Below are 20,374 nucleotides of genomic sequence, written 5' to 3'. Positions count from 1 at the left end.
GGTCCCTATAGCTCTTTCAGTGCTGGCTCTGAGAACACATTTGTGATGACCATTTTAGTCCTTCAGTAGACTCGGAGAAAGCATCCAGAGTTCCTCACTGACTGATGGGGTCGGGGGTCGGTATCGGGTTTCCTTACCCTCCTATCAGCCCTGGGTACCATCTCTTACTTCAGAGGGGAATATTGAGACCTTTTGTTTTTGATTCAAAAGAAGCTCGGCACTAAATAACATTAACCGTTTATACTCTAAATGCCAGCATGAGCTTTGGAGTTCATTTTTCTCATCTGATCCTCACCCTATGAGGGAATCAGGACAATGGTTAGCATTTTTGTTTGACAGGAAAAGAAAATAAGGTCTTGCCACTCTAAGTCCCTGGTCCAGAGTCACGTGGCTAGTGATGTGGCCCGTGCCACCGAATTCAGGCTTCGCGCTTTTCACCAGAGCCCTTTACACGCTTTACTATCCCTTCAAAAATGAAGCCGCCCCTCAGAGAGCTGACACCCCCATTCTACCTGTGTTCTCAACCTTTCCCGCACAGATACGCCGCAGGACGTGGTCTGTAGTAATTATAAGGAATTATAACCGCATATTCAGTTTCAAATTTCTCTCTCCACGAATTGGAGCAGGGAGCTGAGGAGGGAGAGTGGAGAAGAACTGAAGGAAAAGCCCTGCAAAATGAAGAGCCCTTTATCCAGCCAGCCACACACCTTCCTCAGACAAACACAGGTGCCTCTCTGTGCCAGGCTGGGTGCTGGGAACATAATGTGATGCAGGCACGAGGGGCTTGGGGGCAAGGGTGAGAGTCGCAGAAATCTGTGCCATGTGAATCAGCTGCCTCAAGTTAGTTGTTCAGGCTTTAGGACCCTAAGTGCATTCTTCACTGGTTCTCTCCTCCATCTTGGTTTCTCCTTTATCCAATATCAAAAGAAAATTAGGTGAGAACAGCACTGCAGCTCTAAGTGTGTTCTCCAAGGTAGCGCGGTCCAAGGGAAATAAAAGGCGAGCCAATAGGTGTAATTTAAAAACTTTCCAGCAGTCACATTTTTTAAAAGGAAAGAAAGAAGCAGGTAAAATCAATGATATGTTTCATTTAACCCAATATATCCAAAATGTGGTCCTTTCAGCTTGCAATCAATACAAAAATTACTGAGACATTTTACATTCTTTTCTGTGCAATGGGGGGTATCTTTTAACTTTTCAGAGCGAGCCTCATTTCGGACCAGTCACTTCACCAGTCCTCAGTAGCCACCTTTGGCTGGTGGCCGCCATGTTGGACAGTGTGCACCAGTAGGTTTGCCTCAGAGAACAGACTGGTAAAGCAGCGGAGTGAGGCTCTCACCACCCTCGGTTGGGCGCCCCACTCCAAGGAGTCCTGAGGGACCTCTCCGACTCCTGCTCTGATTGTATTTGGGGGGGGAAGCTGCACCACCCTTCCCGTTGATGGTTGATCAGCCACAGGGAGCCCTCGGCCTCCTTCAGGTTCCAGCCCCCAGCAGGCCTCCTTTCCTTACCGTGAAACATGACCACCGCCAGAGCCGGCCTGCAGGCGCACTTCAGAGAAGCCCGCGTTTGCAGCCCTCATGAATTGCTCTTTCTTTTCCACCACACACAGAAACCATTTCCCCGACTCCTTTTACCCCCAACGCCCTGCGGGGGGAGCTACACAAGGCTCCCTTTGTTTCCCAGGTTGGAGTTCCACAATGTACCTGCTTTTGATAAAAGCCTTACCCTGAAAAGCCACATTTTTGTCCCTTTTCTTCCTTTCCCATTTTTACAGAACCAACGAGCAAACCTTCACTTTCAACATTTAACCTTGTAAAATATGAGCAGGTTTCGACTTTGGAAGTGGATTTGAGAGCTCCCCAGCTCCCTGCCCGGGGTTTGGCTTTCTGAGAGGAAATGAGGAGCTAGGCATCGGTTCCGAAGGCTCCAGAAATCCCTGTATGATGCCTTTTGGTAATTTGGTGACCCGGCATTATTCTCTACTTCTTACTAAAATCCTTTCCTAACCTCAGGGGGTGGTGTCCTTTAAAGAAACGGGTTTTGCGAAAACTGTGCAGTTGGGTAATTCAAAGAAAATTAGGAAGCCCCGGCGTAAATGGAGAGATGGGAACGCTCCGCCCTGAGGACGATAGCTGCCAGTGTCTGCACGCTACAAAGTTGGGGCCATCCTCCCGAAACGCTCCCACCCCACCTCAGATAACTGGCTCCCGAGAGGGTATGTAGAAGGTGGGCTGTCGGGTCATCGGCAACCTTGTTTTCTCATTTTTAACCTAGAAACCTTACATTTGCTGCACAGCAGGACAGTTGGAAACCACATCAAAAGATCCTCTGACATTGTCTTAGGTACACCTTAAAAAAAAAAAAAAAAAAAACAACGCTGAAAACAAAGCAACCTTGTGCAGGACAGGGACAGGCTCGTGATTCGGAGGCTTATCGCGGGGTCTCTGGACAGGGGGTACTTTTCACGTAGGCGACTGGAACCTTTACTTTTGGGAGAGAGTCTTAGTGTTATTGAGCCCGGTTTTCCCGTGGAGAAATCATGTTTTTTACTCCTTTCATTCTCTCCCTCCCATGTGGTTGACTCCAGACTCAACCCTTTCCAGGACTTTGCCGCAGAGGAACCGCATTCAGTGACGAGCGTGGTGCGTCTATGCTTTGTCACCCACAAGACTGTGGCCCAGGAAAGGCTGTGTTTTACAGCACTCGCTAGCTCTTAAGGTGGCATTTTTTTTTTAAGGTTATTTATTTTGTGAGCGGTAGGGAGAGAGAGGCAGAGAGAGAGGGAAAGAGAGAATCCCAAGCAGGCTCCATGCTGTCAGCGCAGAGCCCGACTGGGGCTGGATCCTGCGAATCGTGAGATCGTGACCTGAGCCAAGATCAAGAGTAGGACACTTAACCAACTGAGCCACCCAGGTGCCCCCACAGGGATGAGTTTCTTCAAGCCCATTCCCTACCAAATGTAATTGCTTCTGTCCTTGGTTTTTGTCTCAGAGGGACGGCGACCTTCACCTGGGTTCACAGTCCCATCTCAGCCTACTTTCTCTGAAAGGTCCATCAAGCATCCTCTCTCCTTATATGTTTAGCCTACTTTCTAGCTTATTTCCCTATGCTTCCAAACAATGCTTACCCCCTGAGTAAATCTATCTATCTATCTATCTATTATCTATCAATCATCTCTCCAACCTGTCTTTCCTTCAAGTTACCACTCTCTGTTTTTTGGTAGCAAATGACAGAAAAAGTGACCTGAGGTTGAGCAAACAGAAGGGTTAATTAGAAGGATCCTGGGATGGCTCAGAGAACTGAAAAGAAAGCCAAAAGAGCTGAGTAACCAGGCTTCCGGAAGGAAAGACTAAAGCAGCTCAGGTGCCTCGATGTTTAGGGGCTCCCAAGGTTGTTCCAAAGGTCTCCCCCTCTCTCTATTGCTTATCTCTGCTTTTGTCTGTGTGACTTCAATCACTCAGACTGTATTTCTCTAGCAGGCTGGAACTATGGCTCTGGACATCTCCCAGGATCATGTCTTTTTAGTATTGCCACCAGAGAGAAATGACCAACTTTTCTCAGTTCCAGCTTACTAAGCCCCAGAGAGGGGCTGGCTCCAAGCTGCCTTTCTGGAGCCGTGTGCCACCCTGAAGTGGGTACCGGATTACAATATTCTCTGAACCATGTGGATAGAACAGATCTCCAAACGAAGCCAGGTTCGCTTAACGAGAAGAAAAGAAAAGCACTGGGAGCAAAAATGGATTTTCATGATACACTCTATTTTCCTTCTTCCTTCTTCTACCACATTTGTTGAAGGCATTGCTGTGCTCTTTGTATCTACTTAATTAATTTTCATTCATTCGGGCTTCTGTCCTTACCCCTCCATCACTACGTATGCCTCATTAGGGTCACTGATGCCTTCCTTCTTGTTCTTGACTTCTCTCAGATTTCTGACCTGATGAAACCCTCCCTTCTCAAAAGCCTTATCTGTTGTGACTTCAGTCCTGCCACCCTCACTTAGTTCTCCTACTTTCCTTTTTACGTTTGACTGTCTTTGTTGGCCCTTGCCCCGCTGATTATTTCTTCAAAATTTTTATTCCCTAGGACAGTTCTTTGTCCTGATTTATACCATATACTCCATTTGAGCATTGTGCTGGCCTCCTGAGGCTCTGTTTACTACATATAAACCAGAACTCCTCAAATCTTCTGGTTCCTTCTCCGTCCTGGCCTCCTGATTGACATTTACAGGTTCTTCCTCTAGGTGTCCCTTAGGCATTTCAGATGTGTACAGAAACAGATGCAACATTTTCTTTTTTCCCCTTTCGTCTTCTCTCTAGAGACTTGCCTCTTCTTCTGAAGATCCATTTTAGATAATGGTACCAATCTTTTAAGCCAGGAACCTGGGTTCTTCACTTTGCCCTCTTCGTTTTCCATATGGGCAACAGAAGTCCACCTCATTCATATCACTTGGATCCATGTTCCTCTCTCAGTGCCCACATTCCCTGGCTTGGTTCTGAAAGTCATCATTGCTTGCTAGGACTATTGCAAAAGTTTGCAAATTGGCCTCTCTATTTTTAAAGTCTTCCCACTCCCTGTGGGGTTGTCTTTTAGTGTATGTGTGTGTAAATAGGTATATATGTGTGTGTGTATACATGTATATATAAAATATATATTTAATTATAATATATATAATTTATATGTAATATAGCATCTATTTAATTAGAATATATATAAATTTATAACACATATATAGTTATGACAAGTTTTTCCAGAATACAACTTGATCATGCTACTCCTTTGCTTAACAACTTACACCTTTTCCTTGCTTTCTGAAGCCCTGCACAATGGGCTTGACCAAAATTCACCCCCTTGTCAGCCCTTGATTCAAACACTTCAAACTGGACCCCATTTTCATCATGCCTTTTAATATATTTAATGTTTATTTATATTAAATTCATGCACGTGTATAGTTTTTATTGTGAAAAAATCCTGTTTTTCAAGATTTGTTGTGAAAAGCGGTAACCTCTGCCTGTGTTCTTCCCAGAGCAGCCATTTCAGCTCTTTTAGCCGTTTCTTTGGTGTTACCTCCATATTCTGAATAACATGATGTCTGTCATGTGTCTGGTTTGATTTTTCAGATTTAATATTCTGACCTTTATTTCTGCCTTCCCTTGCCTCCCCAACTCATACATGCACACTTTCCTTTCCATATCCTCTCTCTATAGTTATATCATACACTTGATACATATTCAGACTTTACATTAACATAACTAGGAGAATATTTCTCACAGCTGAGCTGTGTTATATATTATGACTACATTTACTTTCTTGAACAACTTTCTGTTTTCCCTGGAGTTAGTAATTGCCATATTTTTAAAATTGTTTACTTTTCTATATACCAGTCAGTGATTCAGTCCTAAGCTCATTGCCAGAAGTTAAAATAGGTCCTCAATATATTCACACATGGAACTAATCCATCTGTTTTGTTTATATTCTTGGACTTAATCTTTCTGAACCCCTCTGTCTCCTAATCTGATTTTTTCATTTGGGTGGAATAGAAATGAGGTTAGGGAAAAGCACTCAGAAATAAAATATATACATCACTCTGGCATTTGGAGGGAAGAGAAAACACTTTTCCTCAGATGTAATACCCATTTACTTTATTTTTTTTTTAATTCAGCAATTTATTTCCTAGGCCACAGTACTGCCTGACCCCTTGGGCTATTTGGGTTGGGGTTTGCTCTCTGACTGGTTCATGTTCACTTACATGCAGGCTTCTCCATTGATATATGATGGGATGACAATGCTAGTGATGATGACAGTGATTCTACAGAAGATGGTAAACAAATATCTCCAAATGTTATCTGTCTCACCTTGCAGGAGAAGGAGAGCAGTCACAGAACAGGAGCAATCAGCAGTGGTCGTTTCATCACGGTGGAGATGCACATGATGCTCTGAGGAGACAGCTCTTCACTAAAACACTAATGCACGTAAAACAGGTCTGTAAGACCAGCTTACATTTCTCCAGTGTTTATAGCCTGCCAGGTGCCTCGTGCTGTGCCTGCATTTTCTTAATTCACACAGTAGCCCTATGACTTTGGATGTTGAGGACTTCCATTTGGTAGAGAAGGAGACCATGTTAGTTTGCCCAAAGTCAAGCAACTAGTATCTGTGGGACTCAGGAATTGAGCCCAGGAAGTCTGACCTCAGAGCCCCACTCTTCCCTCTGTGCCTTACTACTCTTGATCTTAGAAGTGATATATGGGGTGTGGTACCAACCAATAGAATAACAAATGATTGAAGTGAATACTGAACGTGTGCGGAAGAATGGTGTGGCAACTGCACTGTGAGCATTGGGCCACTGGGATCTTTTTATGTTCATCTTGATGTCCTCAGGAATGCCCTTGGGTGTATTTGCTGAATCTCATTTAGTAGAACACATCATTTCCACAAATGTGTCAACATATGTTCTCTCTAGGAAAAGGAAGAGAGGGCACATGTTTTCAGCAATACCTACAAGGTGCTGCAAAAGCAGAGCTGGATTTTTACTCGGTCTCACCCTTAGACTTAACATTATGTGTCCCAGGTTATTAAACCTTGTCATTTCCTCACCTCCCATGTCCTGTGTGCTTTTGTTCGCACCGTTTCACTGCCGTGTGATCCCCTTCTCCCCAACTCCACCTAGCAACACTTAGTCACCCTGAGGATAGTTCAGATATCACCTCCTTGAGGGACACTTTCCATGACTTTTGCAGAGGATTCCTTGCCCACGTTCCACGAGGATGTGATTTGTCTTGCCTCCAGTACAGTATGTCCCTGTGCTCTCTGTACCAGTATTTAACACAGTGCTTGGCTCTCTGATGGCATGTAGTAAAAGTTTATTTAATTAATAAATAAATGTTGAACAGGCAAATAGTCTTATGAAAACTGTCTCTCCAATTCTCCGGGACCACTTTTCCTGGATAAGAAATTTTTCCAGAACTGTTCCCTCTACGGTTTACTTTATCCTATCTTCATTTTTTTGGGGTTATTTATTAAAAATATTGTATAATGGAAAGTGGCCTACCCTTAATTTCTAACTGACTGTTTTTATTAGACCCAACTGAGCGCAAATATTCCATTCCACTACTTTGTTATTTTTTTCAATGTTCAACATACATATTACCCATAAAAATGTGACTTCCTGCTTTATTTCCAGCATAACACATGAGGGTTCTATAAAATTTACTGGAGAAAATAAAATGTAGCGCAGACAGGAGATTTTTATCTATTCATGTGGCTCCCCACTGTCGACTCATATCATGTAATTCTACTTAGCACTTCTGGGCCCATTTCCTTCAAAGTACTTTCCAAGCATTACCTAAGCGATGTTGTGTAGACGAGCGGATGGGACGCCGGGAACTTAAGCCGTAAATGCAGAACTGTTAAACACAGTTCTGAGGAAATTAGATTTTAGACTTGGAAAGAAATATGGTCCTGACACTAATACCCTGTCTCAATTCAAATGACCAAACGTCCACCTCCCCTCTGACATCTCCTCTATGAAGACAAGGGGGATATTATATGAAATGGAAGGGTGACTGAGCAGTGGTGTTCTAAAGATACGAAAAGCTATAATCGCCCCAGAGCAACTACACTAAAAAAGTGGGTTTTTTTTTTTCTCAAGATTGTTGAAAAAAGAACTGCCATCACTTCATAATCAAGACATAGTATACCACACCTGGAAAGGCCAGTAACAGTTCAAGCACAACCAGTATTTTCATGTAATAATCGCAATTGAGATTTTGTAAGTGCCTACTCTGTGCCAGGTGTATACGGTATCTTTAATCCTTTCCGTGACACTTAGAACAAGCTTGTGATTCTGCAAAATTGAAGTTTTGCCCAGGCCAGGCTCTGTGATCCCTCCTAACTTCGATCTGGGAGGATTTTCCGATGTAAAAAGGACACCTTTTAGAAAATGCCATCGAGTAGAGAAAAAGGCCAGGGGGCTAACTAAAGAATTGTGCTCACAGAATGAAGTTTTCCAGACTTAGTTTTTCAAACTCATGGAAATATCTGGAAGGTGCAAATTAACACAGCTGTGACCAGTGGGGAGTGGAACTGCAGAGTATCAAGAGAGGGGTAGCTCTCAGTTATTAGCTTATATAGTCTTCTGTATCACATGCAACTTTTTGAAGCAATAAGCATACAGCAATTTAGGAATTTCGAAGTAGTTTTACGGGAAAAACGTATAGACTTGTTTTATAATCCGGGTCCTGTTTTCACATGTTGCTTCTCCCTCCCAGCCCGGCGCCATCTGTAAATCTGAGTAGGAATTCTGCAGTTTTTCCTGCAGGCAGAAGCGTGTCCTGTCTAGTTCATCACTGTGTCTACAACATCAAGCACCTGCCTGGTGCCTACTGAGTGCTCAGTAATTATTGGTTGAATGAATGAGTTCTGTAAAGGAATCTTCAATTTTCTGTTTCCCTTTCTGCCTTTTGATTTTAGGGAGAGAGAGAGGGACAGAGAGGGTGAGAGAGCTCACGCGAGCAAGGGTGAGAGGAGCAGAAAGAGAGAGAGAGGGAATCCTAGGCAGGCTCCATGCTTAGTGCAGTGCCCAACGCGAGGCTCAAACCCACGACTGTGGGATCACGACCTGAGCCAAAACCAAGAGTCAGACGCTCAACCAGCTAAGCCACCGAGGCGCCCCTGTTTTCCTTTCAATGACCGTATCATAAGTAAAAAATTCTAGTTAAGACCGACACCATGCTTTGGTGTATATGCATTCGTGTTTTAGATGGGGCTTGCTGGGCAGCTGGGTGGCTCAGTTGGTTGAGCATCTGACTAAAACTCAGGTCATGATCTCATGGTTCATGAATTGAAGCCCCATATCCGGCTGTCTGCTGTCAGGACAGAGTGTGTCCCACCCCAAACCCTCCTTTGGTCTTTCTCTCTCTCTCTCTCTCTCTCTCTCAAAAATAAACATTAAAATAAATTTTAAACATAAGATGGGGCTTCCAACAAATGGGCAAGGCTAACGAGAAAAGAAAACTAGGCAACTGAATGTGTAAATGATGTACATGTGCTGAGCTAGGGTCAATGACACTGTATCAGGCTGTGGAATAATGACTGCCCAGACATCGAGAGACCCTTCCCAGTATTGCCATGCCACGCCCAAAGCACCTGCCCATCACTTTCAGGCCCACGTGGGGGTAAACCAGTGATTTCATGTCTCATTAATGTTGTTAATCTGATTTTCGCAGGGTTTGCATTTTCATTTTAAATTCTAGCTTCATGGTTATATTAAAGCCATAAACGATATTTAATCTTATTTGTGCCTATATTTTTTTGTTTTTTTTATTTATTTTTTTATTTGTGCCTATATTTAAGTAATATTATAATAAAAAATACTTTAAGCCCAACACCGAGGGTACATCAAATTGCTTTTTCAAAAAGGAATTACGTTGAAGAACTGCAAGTTCAAATTGTTACTGAAACTATTAAGCCAGACGAAACCAAAGACAGAGTCCTATGACATACCTTGAATCCTACAGTTTGTGTATAGTTGGTCCATCGAGCAGAAATGCACATGGTAACTCGCACCCACGCTGGGCAGTGACCTTATCCACAGGATATAATCACAGACTTCATCTTCTGTTTTTCAAAATCAAGACACATGTCCTGATCCTGGCCCTGGTGAGCTGGTGGCTTGGCTCTCAGCCACAGCCGTCACAAACTCCTGTGCAGACCTCCACCACGTATGGCTTTTCCGCTTACCCTGTTTACCCAACTTCATGCAGTTTTTGTCATTATACATCAATTATCACAGCGAGGAGACCAGAAACTAGTCATATGCAGTTTCTGCCTGTCTTCAGACTTGAATTCCTCTACGCTAAGCTCCCACTGTGTTCTTTTGACCTCACTCCTGAGGCCAAGTGGGATGTCAAGCATTGCTTCGCTCACCGAGCTCTTTTTCCCTGCGTAGCTTCTATCTACCCTGGGCCCAAGGGATTGGTGACTTTGCTTGAATTGCCTATGTAATTAGCATTATTTCTACTACCCACCTCTTCTGCCAGTTCAAAAGATCTGCCTTCTGAGTAGCCCTGACCTGAGCATGAGATTTCTGCGGATAAATTTATGTGGATTTATGTGGATAAGTGAATATATATTGTAACAATGATCCCGAGTTGAAAGAGGAGGAAATAAAATTGTATACAAATGCTGATTACAGCTAAGTGAAATATATGCATATATTATAAAAAGATTTGAAAAGCAAATTATTGTTATTATATTATTATTATTATTATTTTAAAGTGGGGAAGAGCAGCAGAGAGAGAGAGAGAGAGAGAATCCCAAGCTGCTCTGCTGTCAGTGTGGACCCCAATATGGGGCTGGAACCCACGAACTGTGAGATCATGACCTGAGCCAAAACCAAGAGGTTCAACCCACTGAGCCACCCAGGTGCCCCTTATATATTATTATTAATAAACTATATTGCACTCAGTGTTTATTACATTTTTACCATTGAACTTGAAAATAAAATGAACAAATCAAAGTAAGTGGGTTCAGTTGACATAGCATGTTTTTGGTGAATGTATGACAGCTCTAAGTTTTCACAACTTTTTCTAAGTCCTCACAAGAAGATGAACAATGGTCAGCCAGAAACTTACAACAGAGTGATACTTAAAGTGATCTTTCTCCTCCTTTCAAAAAAAAAAAATGGTGGTGGGAGGGCATACGCTTTGTTCAGCATTCTAGAACCTCTACTGTTCTCCATGATTTCTCAAAAAGACAAAAAAAAAAAGGTTGTTGATGATTCTGATTTCATATTCTCTACTTCTTTCAGTGCCCTTGAAATATTCATTAGGGCTGGGATAATTCCTTGGGCTTTGCAGTCAGAAGAATGTTTATGTTTTTCCTATCTTCTTTGGAAATCAATATTTCCATTGAGAAAAGAAAAGTGGGTTAGACAAGATTATCACTAATGCACCTTCCAGATCTAAAATATTACAGTAGGAACAACTGCGTGTATTATACGCAAATGTGAAAAGATCTACCCGGTGTAAATAAAGTATAAAACAATTGAAGTTGGAATGATCTATACATATAAATTTAGCCAAGAGTGGTATAATAGAGTGGTTATTTTGTTTTGGTTGTAAAAGCAAAATTGTTTGACTTCTGCAACAATGAACGCTTGAAAATATATTTTAAAAAATTAAGGAATAGTGTTCATTTTATCTGCAGAATTTCTTTCCAGTGTTCCTGTGTTTCGCTAAGAGGCTATGTATTAGCCAGTCACAAAAGAACAAAGACCGTGTGATTCCACTTACATGAGAGACCTGGAGTGCTCACCTCACGGAGAGAAAGTAGAAGGGGCGGGGAGGATGATGGGGAATTACTGTTTAATGGGCACAGAGGTTTAGTTTTGCAACAGGAAACACTGCTGTGGATGGATAGTGGTGATGGTTGCATGACAATGGGAATGTACTTAATGTCACTGAACCGTATACTTAAAAATGATTAAGACGGTAAATTTTGCGTTATGTGTATTTTACCACAAATGAAAGAGACAACGTACTTATTCAAATGCAGAGGTCTGTGTTAGTCCTATATGTTCATGTCATTTTTAAAAATAAAATGCTTAGAAATAAAATTAATGAGAACTTATAGAATCTAAACGAAGGAAAGCTTAAAATTTTATGCAAGGTATAAAATTGGTGTAATTGGAGAGATGTGCGTAGTTCTAAGTACGAAGATATAAGGTTAAGACTGCTGACTATATAAAAAGATCTATATTGGGGCGCCTGGGTGGCTCAGTCGGTTGAGTGACTGACGTCGGCTCAGGTCATGATCTCACGGTTTGTGAGTTCGAGCCCCGTGTCGGGCTCTGGGCTGACGGCTCAGAGCCTGCAGCCTGCTTCAGATTCTGTGTCTCCCTCTCTCTCTCTGCCCCTCCCCCACTAATGCTCTGTCTCTCTCTGTCTCAGAAATAAACATAAAAAAAAAATAAAAAGATCTATAAATTCAATGTACTCCTTTTGTAGAAAGTAGACAAATTGATTCCAAAGTGTGAATCAAAGATATCTATGTAAGAATATCCCAAAAGGTCTTTAAAAAGAGGAAAGGAAAAAAAAAATACCTCTAGATATTAAAATGTATTCTAAAAACTAAAGTAATTTTAAAAGGTTGGCATTATTTTAATAGGCAGATGAATGGAAAAAAATAAAACTTAATGCATGCATACATTTGCTATCAACAAAAATACAGTCCAAACTGTTGGAGGGAATGGATATATTTATAATATTATCATCATTATATGAGAACGGGTACTGGCTAGTCCTTTGGGAACAAAATACAACTTTGCTTCTCATGCAAAATAAAGTCCTGAGAGCCCAACAATTTAAACACGTTAGTAAGACCAATGTACTAAAAGAAAAATTGGGAAATAATTTTTTTGTAAGAGTGGAAGGGAAGGACTTTAGAATAAATACTCAAGATCCAGACACAATAAATACATATTCAATAAATAGGACCATATAGGGGCACCTGGCTGGCTCAGTTAGTTGAGCACCTGACTCTTTTTTTTTAATTTTTTAAATGTTTATTTATTTATTTATTTATTTAAAAAAAAAATTTTTTTTTCAACGTTTATTTATTTTTGGGACAGAGAGAGACAGAGCATGAACGGGGGAGGGGCAGAGAGAGAGGGAGACACAGAATCGGAAACAGGCTCCAGGCTCTGAGCCATCAGCCCAGAGCCTGACGCGGGGCTCAAACTCACAGACCGCGAGATCGTGACCTGGCTGAAGTCGGATGCCCAACCGACTGCGCCACCCAGGCGCCCCAAATGTTTATTTTTGAGAGAGAGAGAGACAGTGTGAGTGGAGGAGGGGGGAGAGAGAAAGAGAGAGAGAGAGAGACAGACAGAGAAAGATACAGAATCTGAAGCAGGCTCCAGGCTCTGAGCTATCAGCACAGAGCCTGACATGGGACTTTGAACCCACCGTGAGATCATGACCTGAGCTGAAGTCGGAGGCTGAACCAAGTGAGCCACACAGGTGCCCTGCACCTGACTCTTGATTTCAGATCAGGTCATGCTCCCAGGGTCATGGGATTGAGCCCCACCTTGGGCACCGAGAGTGTGGAGCCTGCTTAAGATTCTCTCTCTCTCTCTCTCTCTCTCTCCCTCTGCGCCTCTCCCCCACTCATCTGCTCTCAATCTCCAAATAAATAAATAAATAAATAAAGCCATATAAAAATTAAATACTTTTGCAGAGAACAACCAGGAATACAGTGAATATAAAATGTTAAGGCTATTTCTCTAAAGATACAAGGAACTCTTAGAATTAATAAGGAAAAGACCAACAACCCAAACAATGGCCAAGATATTTGAATCAGTTCACTCACACACAAAAATGTGAATAGTTTATAAACTCAAAAAAATATGTTCATCATAATTCAAATAGAAATATAATTAAAATTTTTTTTGTTTACATTTATTTATTTTTGAGAGACAGAGCACAAGTGGGGGAGGGACAGAGAGAGACTGAGACACAGAATCTGAAGCAGACTCCAGGCTCTGAGCTGTCAGCACAGAACCCGACGTGGGGCTCGAACTCACAAACTGTGAGATCATGACCTGAGCCAAAGTTGGACACTTAACCGACTGAGCCACCCAGGCGGCCCTAGAAATATAATTTTTTAAAAGTGATATATGTCATGTTTCACATAGATTGGTGAAGACTGATATGTTGTGTGCGTAAGAGTTTAGGGAAACAGGCAAATTTACCCACTGATGGAAAAAAATGGGAATTGCAATGACTTCTTTGGAAAGCATTTATGCAACAAATATCAATATTCTATTTTATTTTATTTTTGAATTTTAAATATTTATTTATTTTTGAGAGAGAGAGCGCAGAGGAGAGGCAAAGAGTGAGGGACACACAGAATCTGAAGCAGGTTCCATACTCTGAGCTGTCAGCACAGAGCCCAAACCTAGGAACCATGAAAATCGTGACCTGAGCTGAAGTCAGCTGCTTAACCAACTGAGCTACCCAGGCGTCCCAAGTATCAATATTTTAAATGAACATGCTATTTTACCCAGTAATTCTCATTCCGAAGATATATCCTCACTTGACCGCAAAAAAGTAAGTGTAAAGGATATTCATTTAAACTCTGTCTTTAGTATCGAAGACTAGGAATACATCTATCTGTAAATAAAAGAGCCATTAAAGAAATCATGGTACTTTCATGCAACGAAGTATTATACAGTCAGGAAAGGAGTGAGTTAGATACGATAGTGTTAAGTGCCATAGCTTAGAAATAGACAGATCGACAATGGAACAAAATAGAGAGCCCAGAAATAGACCTATACATATCAGCTCAACTGATATTCAGTAAAGAGGAATATCAAGTAGCTTTGAAGCATATAGTTATTAATAATTTTTAAGTACAAATTAAATAATAGGGTTCTATTTTTGTCTGTCAATTGGCAAGTATTTCTGTTTCTATTTTGATGTTTATTTATTTATTTTGAGAGAGATAGAGAAAGAGCTTGAGCGGGGGAGACGCATTCATAGTTTGTTTGGGCTTAGTTTTTTACACACAAAAAGAATCATCTTCCACATCGTGTTTTATAATTTTCTTTTCTCACTTAACACATCAAGAATAGCTGTTTTCTTAAGCTTTTGTTTATATTTTGATGTTTATTTATTTATTTTGAGAGAGAGAGAGAAAGAGCATGAGCGGGGGAGGGGCAGAGAGAGAGGGAGAGAGAGAATCCCAAGGAGGCTCCATGCTGTCAGCGCAGAGCCTGACTCGGGGTTCGAACTCACAAACCGTGATAACATGACCTGAGCTGAAATCAAGAGTCAGACGCTTAACCAGCTGTGTCACCCAGGAGCCCCTCAACTGTCAAAAATTTGAAGAATGGTAACTTCAGTATTATCAGGCTGTTGATTTACTCATCTTGTTGTTGATTTATTTATTTGGTGTTGTTTGTCCATTCATTCAGTTATTTCATTTATATTTATTGTGCAACATGCATTACACTGGGCGCTGAGCTCTTATTGCTACAAGTTTAGTTGATTAGAGACACTCCAATCGTGGCAATATGAATCTACAGCTTAAAATGTTCCTTTACGGCACAAGTTACCTTCTAGAAATTTATCCCACATCGATAATCAGCTATGTGTGCAAAGAAGTAGTTAAAAGAATATTTAGTATAGGACTTGTGGAGGATGGAAATGGAAAAAAAAAAATCTCCATCCTTACAAGTACATCTCCTGTAACGTTGCAGATTTCCCCACCAAGCCAGGGGGCTGTTTCAACATCTCTTGAATCTGGGTTGGATTTGTGACTAGGAACGGCCAGTAAGAGTTTGGTGAGTGTTTCGGAAGCAGAGGCTGGAAAAGCGCTTGGGCTCGAGGGCTTGCCTCCTGAGACCCTGAGGCCTGGCGTGGAGAAGCCTAGGCTAGCCCACTGGAGGATGAGACACCATGTAGAGAGAGGCCCTGCTGTTTCAGCTGCACTGGTTCTTCCAGTGTCCTCAAAGAATCGTGAGCTTAAGAAAACGGGGTTGTTATTTTAAGCTATGAAGTTTTGGGGGTGGTTTGTTACACAGTGGGAACCAATGCATTAGGCATTATTTGTAATCGCTAAAGAACGATCGACGTGCATGCCCAAAGGAGACTGGGGAAGGGAAAGCTCATTCATTTATACAATGAAATGAGATTACCATTCAGAATGATGAAGTAGCTGTATATTAACTGACGTGGGAAGCTATTCTTGATGTGTTAAGTGAGAAAAGAAAATTACAAAACAGGATGTGGAAGATGATTCTTTTTGTGTGTTAAAAACTAAGCCCAAACAATGAACGGGTCTGGTAGATTATACTCTAGTGTTAACAGTGGTTATTCTAATTTTTTAAATTAATTCTTTGCATATCTGTACTGCCTCGTCTTCTACTTAGGTGAAATGAAATAGTAATGAGGGTTGGGGGGCCAGTTATAGAAGAGATACTGAACGCAGTCTGGTTTCTCTAGGTAATATTCGAATCAACTAACTTTTTAAAAAGCCACTGTCTGTATCTATGCCCTGGTCCCAACGCTGTGCTCTCGCTGTTCTCTCCTCACCGCAGCTTCGTGAACCCACCGGTGGGTCCCTGCTCCTGGGTTCCCCTGCCTGCCTTTCTCCTTTTCTGCTTTTCTGGTTGGCCTCCATGAAACGTTCATTATAATTTTATTCTTTGCTTCTGTTACAGCGCCTTTCTATCTCTACTCGGGTTCCCATGCAGGATCTGGGGTTGTGGATGAAACCCAAGAGCACTTGGCTACAGACACACTTTTGTCTTCCCGGTAAGCAAAGTAACAGGAGAACCCACGGAATGAACGCCACCAAGTCCACGAGGATGGCGGAGAGCATTAGCGATGGGGGACGCGCTCCCAGGCTTTGTGTCAACGAGAACACACTGCAATGGCCACTCTGCCGCATCCCCGCTTAGTGTTTATATTTTGGCTTTTACTATGGAGCTGAATATTCTTTCCGGAGTGCTATTAAAAATTCTGACTAATCCTGAGGTAGGTGACAGCCTCTTTTCACTGATGGAAATGTCGAGCACCCAAATGACTAAGTGATCTCTCTCAGGGCGGAGGAAAATCTACCGTAAACTCCGTCATCTGATTGCTACCAGTGGTCCACGTGTTTTAAGCTTCCACAAATAGACGCTCTGACAGGAACGGTGTGGAAACTCTGCTGGCATTTCTACAAGTAAAATGGTAATTTGCCATTAAAAATTTACAACATGGGGCACCTGGGTGGCTCAGTGGGTGAGCATCCGACTCTTGATTTCAGCCCAGGTCACGATCTTGGGGTTCATGGCTTCACGATCTCATGGTTCATGGGTTTGAGCCTCACATCAAGCTCTACACTGACCATGAAGAGTCTGCTTGGGATTCTCTCTCTCCCTCTCTCTCTCTCTGCCCCTCCCCTCCCAAATAAACTTTAAAAAGAAGCAAAAAGAGTAAGCATCATTGTTAAAAAAAAAATTTACAACACCGATGAATACAAAAGTAACAATTAATGGACTTAGACCGGGGAAAATAACAATAGTATTTATCTACATGTCTACCTCTCTGCCTCTTCCTTCATCCATTTCCCTCCATTTATATGTATATATGTCACGGAAACAATTTTTTTTTTTTTAAGTGAGTTTACATAGGTGAAGTAACGGTGTTTATCAGGCATTTGGGGGCAGTTTCTGAGCCTTTGTATCAGGTTTTCCAAAAACTCAATCAAAATGCTAAGTGATGCAGTGCAATTATGTGGTTTTGTGAGCTTCGGGATAGTTTTTATTTTTTTAATTGGTTCAGTCTCATGTTTTCCCTAATGATTACAAATGATTTGAGGCTAGGAGCTATGAAATCTGCTTAGTGGAAGGTAATCTTGCCCTGGTAGTCATTCACGGTGCCTGGGGGGTGGAGGGAGAGAGTGTTTCATATATTATCAGTGTGAATGGTTGCATTGAATCTAAACCACAGCAACTGTTAGCTGTGGGTGTGTGCTAATCCATAATTACAGTTGAACCACTTTCTTGGAGTAACCAAAGATTTCTCTACTTTGGGTTCTTTAATACCATGCGGTAAGCGAGTATGGAAATAAATTCCTCAAGCTATGTAAAATCTGACTAAAGTACATTTCTCTTAAATGCGCTCTCTAAAAAACTGCACAACTCTGTCACGTATCAGAAATTCCTATCTTATTACACTGTGAATTTTCTTGGCTGGTTTTGTTTTGTTTTATGATTTACCACTTTTTTTTATTTAAAAAAAATTTTTTTAACGTTTATTTATTTTTGAGACACAGAGAGACAGAGCATGAACGGGGGAGGGTCAGAGAGAGGGAGACACAGAATCCGAAACAGGCTCCAGGCTCCGAGCTGTCAGCACAGAGCCCGACGCGGGGCTCGAACTCACGGACTGCGAGATCGTGACCTGAGCTGAAGTCGGCCGCTCAACCGACTGAGCCACCCAGTCGCCTCTGATTTACCACTTTTTAAAAGATTTACTTATTTATTTTGAGAGAGAGAAGCAGAGAGAGAGAGAGAGGGAAACAGAGAATCCCAAGAAGACTCTGCAACATTAGTATGGAACCGTGAGGTCATGACCTGAGCCAAAATCAAGAATCAGATGCTTAACAGACTGAGCCACCCAGGTTCCCCTATAATTTAGCACTTTTAAGTCCCAATATATTGAAGGATCAGATAGCAGTGATACTAAGATAATAGGGTTGAACTAAAACCTTCTCTTTTTAATCACACAGAAACTATCTCAAAGCTCTGGTGAATTCCACTGGCTGCTCACGCACCTACCCCCCTCCACAGGAGAGAAGGCTGGAGGCTGGTAACCACCAGGATGGGACAGGAGGTGGTAGTACTTAAAGAGAGAATCGTGTGCCCGTTTACAAAAATCAAATTAATGCTTTCATATATGATACGCAGAAACTACTTGCTTATTCCTCAGATCTTTATTACCTGTCATGCACCAAGAACTGTGCTAGGTTCTCTGGCTACATCTTCCTGAGACTCTGTCCTCAGAAAGGTGCAATTGTAATAGAGACACGGGTCAGCACACATATCTGCATTGCAGTGTGACAATTATTTGGTCAACTTCAGTTGAAGAAAGAGAAAGAAGTCTTCAGGGGAGAAATAACGATTGTAGACCCAGAGATTTCCAAACCAGGCATTGGAGCAGGCAGTCCTGGATATAAATTGCACTTCTGCAGAGAAAGTCACTCCATGACCTTGGGCACGTGCACTTATTGGCACCCAGCTTTAGTTTCTGACCAGAAATGTGATAAATGCATGTAATACTAGTGAGGAAATACATGTAAAAAGCTTAACACAGTCCCTGATACATAGGACTCTCTCATTAAATGATAGTTAATCAGCATCATCCTTACGACTCACCACCCTCGCGGTATAGATGAGGATTCAACTAAGGCCTATGGAGGAGTCAATTATCCCAGTTCCCACAGCTGTTAAGAGAAGTTGGGTCTTCAGACTCTCGGTCCTCGTTCCTTCCGTTGAACAATGACATCTGGGAGGCGGACGGCACTGAGAAGCCATCCTTCTTCTGGCGTCTTTAGGGCTTTGTCCAGGCTGTGCCCCTCTGTGTAACAACAAACCAGTGGCCACATTCGCTTTGCGTAGAAATGACATTTCCCTGGTAGGGCAGGAGGCTGCTGTTCTTTCTCCGTGCAATTTGCCTGAGATGGGTCAAGTGGAGGAGAAAGAAGGATGAGACGTAGAAAGGCAGCAGTACCAGAGAGAAAGCTCTTTATCTCAAGCCACGGACGTTAAAACCCAGTGCAAAACTGACTTGCCTCTGAAGACTTGCCTCTTGTTTTACTCTAACACAAAGCAGTCCTGAGCCATCTCTCTTCTCCACCACGTCTTGGTTTGGGGATGAGAATGGGCAGAGGAAATGGGTCCCCTCTAAAACACAGACCTTAACATTTTTTTTTAATGTTTTTATTTATTTTTGAGACAGAGAGAGACAGAGCATGAGCAGGGGAGGGGCAGAGAGAGAGAGGGAGACACAGAATCGGAAGCGGGCTCCAGGCTCCGAACTGTCAGCACAGAGCCTGACATGGGGTTCGAACTCACGGACTGCGAGATCATGACCTGAGCCGAAGTTGGACGCTCCACCAACTGAGCCACCCAGGCACTTCCACAGACCTTAACGGTTCATGGAAGAGGGGTTCTGTTGGAGTCCAGGGTCCCAGATGGGCCTTATGAATGGTTTTTGCCTGTGGTGGGGGATAGTAAAGAAAGGGAAGAAAGGGAGGGAAGGGGATTTTACCTCCCCCCCCACCAAGTGCTGCTTCATTTACAGAAATTCGAGTAAAATGCATAAATCAAAGACCAAATGGACTTCTGTTGGCCCAGATGTCTGTGGAGTTCTTTGATTAGAGAGCCTTGCACCTGTCCAGAGCTCCAGAGTCCCCTGGGAGGAAGCAGCAAGGAATGTGTGGTTGGGTTGAGTTTCTTGGTGACCTAAGGAGAAGGGAGCAAAGGAGGACTCTTCCTAAATCATGTTGGAACTCCGACGTGCTCAACTGCAGCTGGTAACACGCCTGTGTCCCCGGCAGAGACAAGTCACACGGACCTCACTCAAACTTCACCTTCCCAGGAAATTTATAGTTCTGGGATACTCTGCAGCTTGCTTTTCTGGACCTTCGTATACCCCACGCAACTAGCAGACGTGGAATAGTATCCTTCTCCTACAGGTGAGAGCCTTGCAGTTCCGCAAGGGTGAATGTTATATGCAGCTGACGAAGCTGAAGCCAGAGCTTGACTTTGGGTTCTTCTGATTTCATGCCCAGTTCCTTCCCCCCTATGGTCTGCCCTGCTGTA

This window comes from Panthera uncia, chromosome D4 (genome assembly GCF_023721935.1).
Source record: "Panthera uncia isolate 11264 chromosome D4, Puncia_PCG_1.0, whole genome shotgun sequence".
NCBI classification, from domain to species: Eukaryota; Metazoa; Chordata; class Mammalia; order Carnivora; family Felidae; genus Panthera; species Panthera uncia.
Note: the sequence above shows the minus strand (reverse complement) of the source record.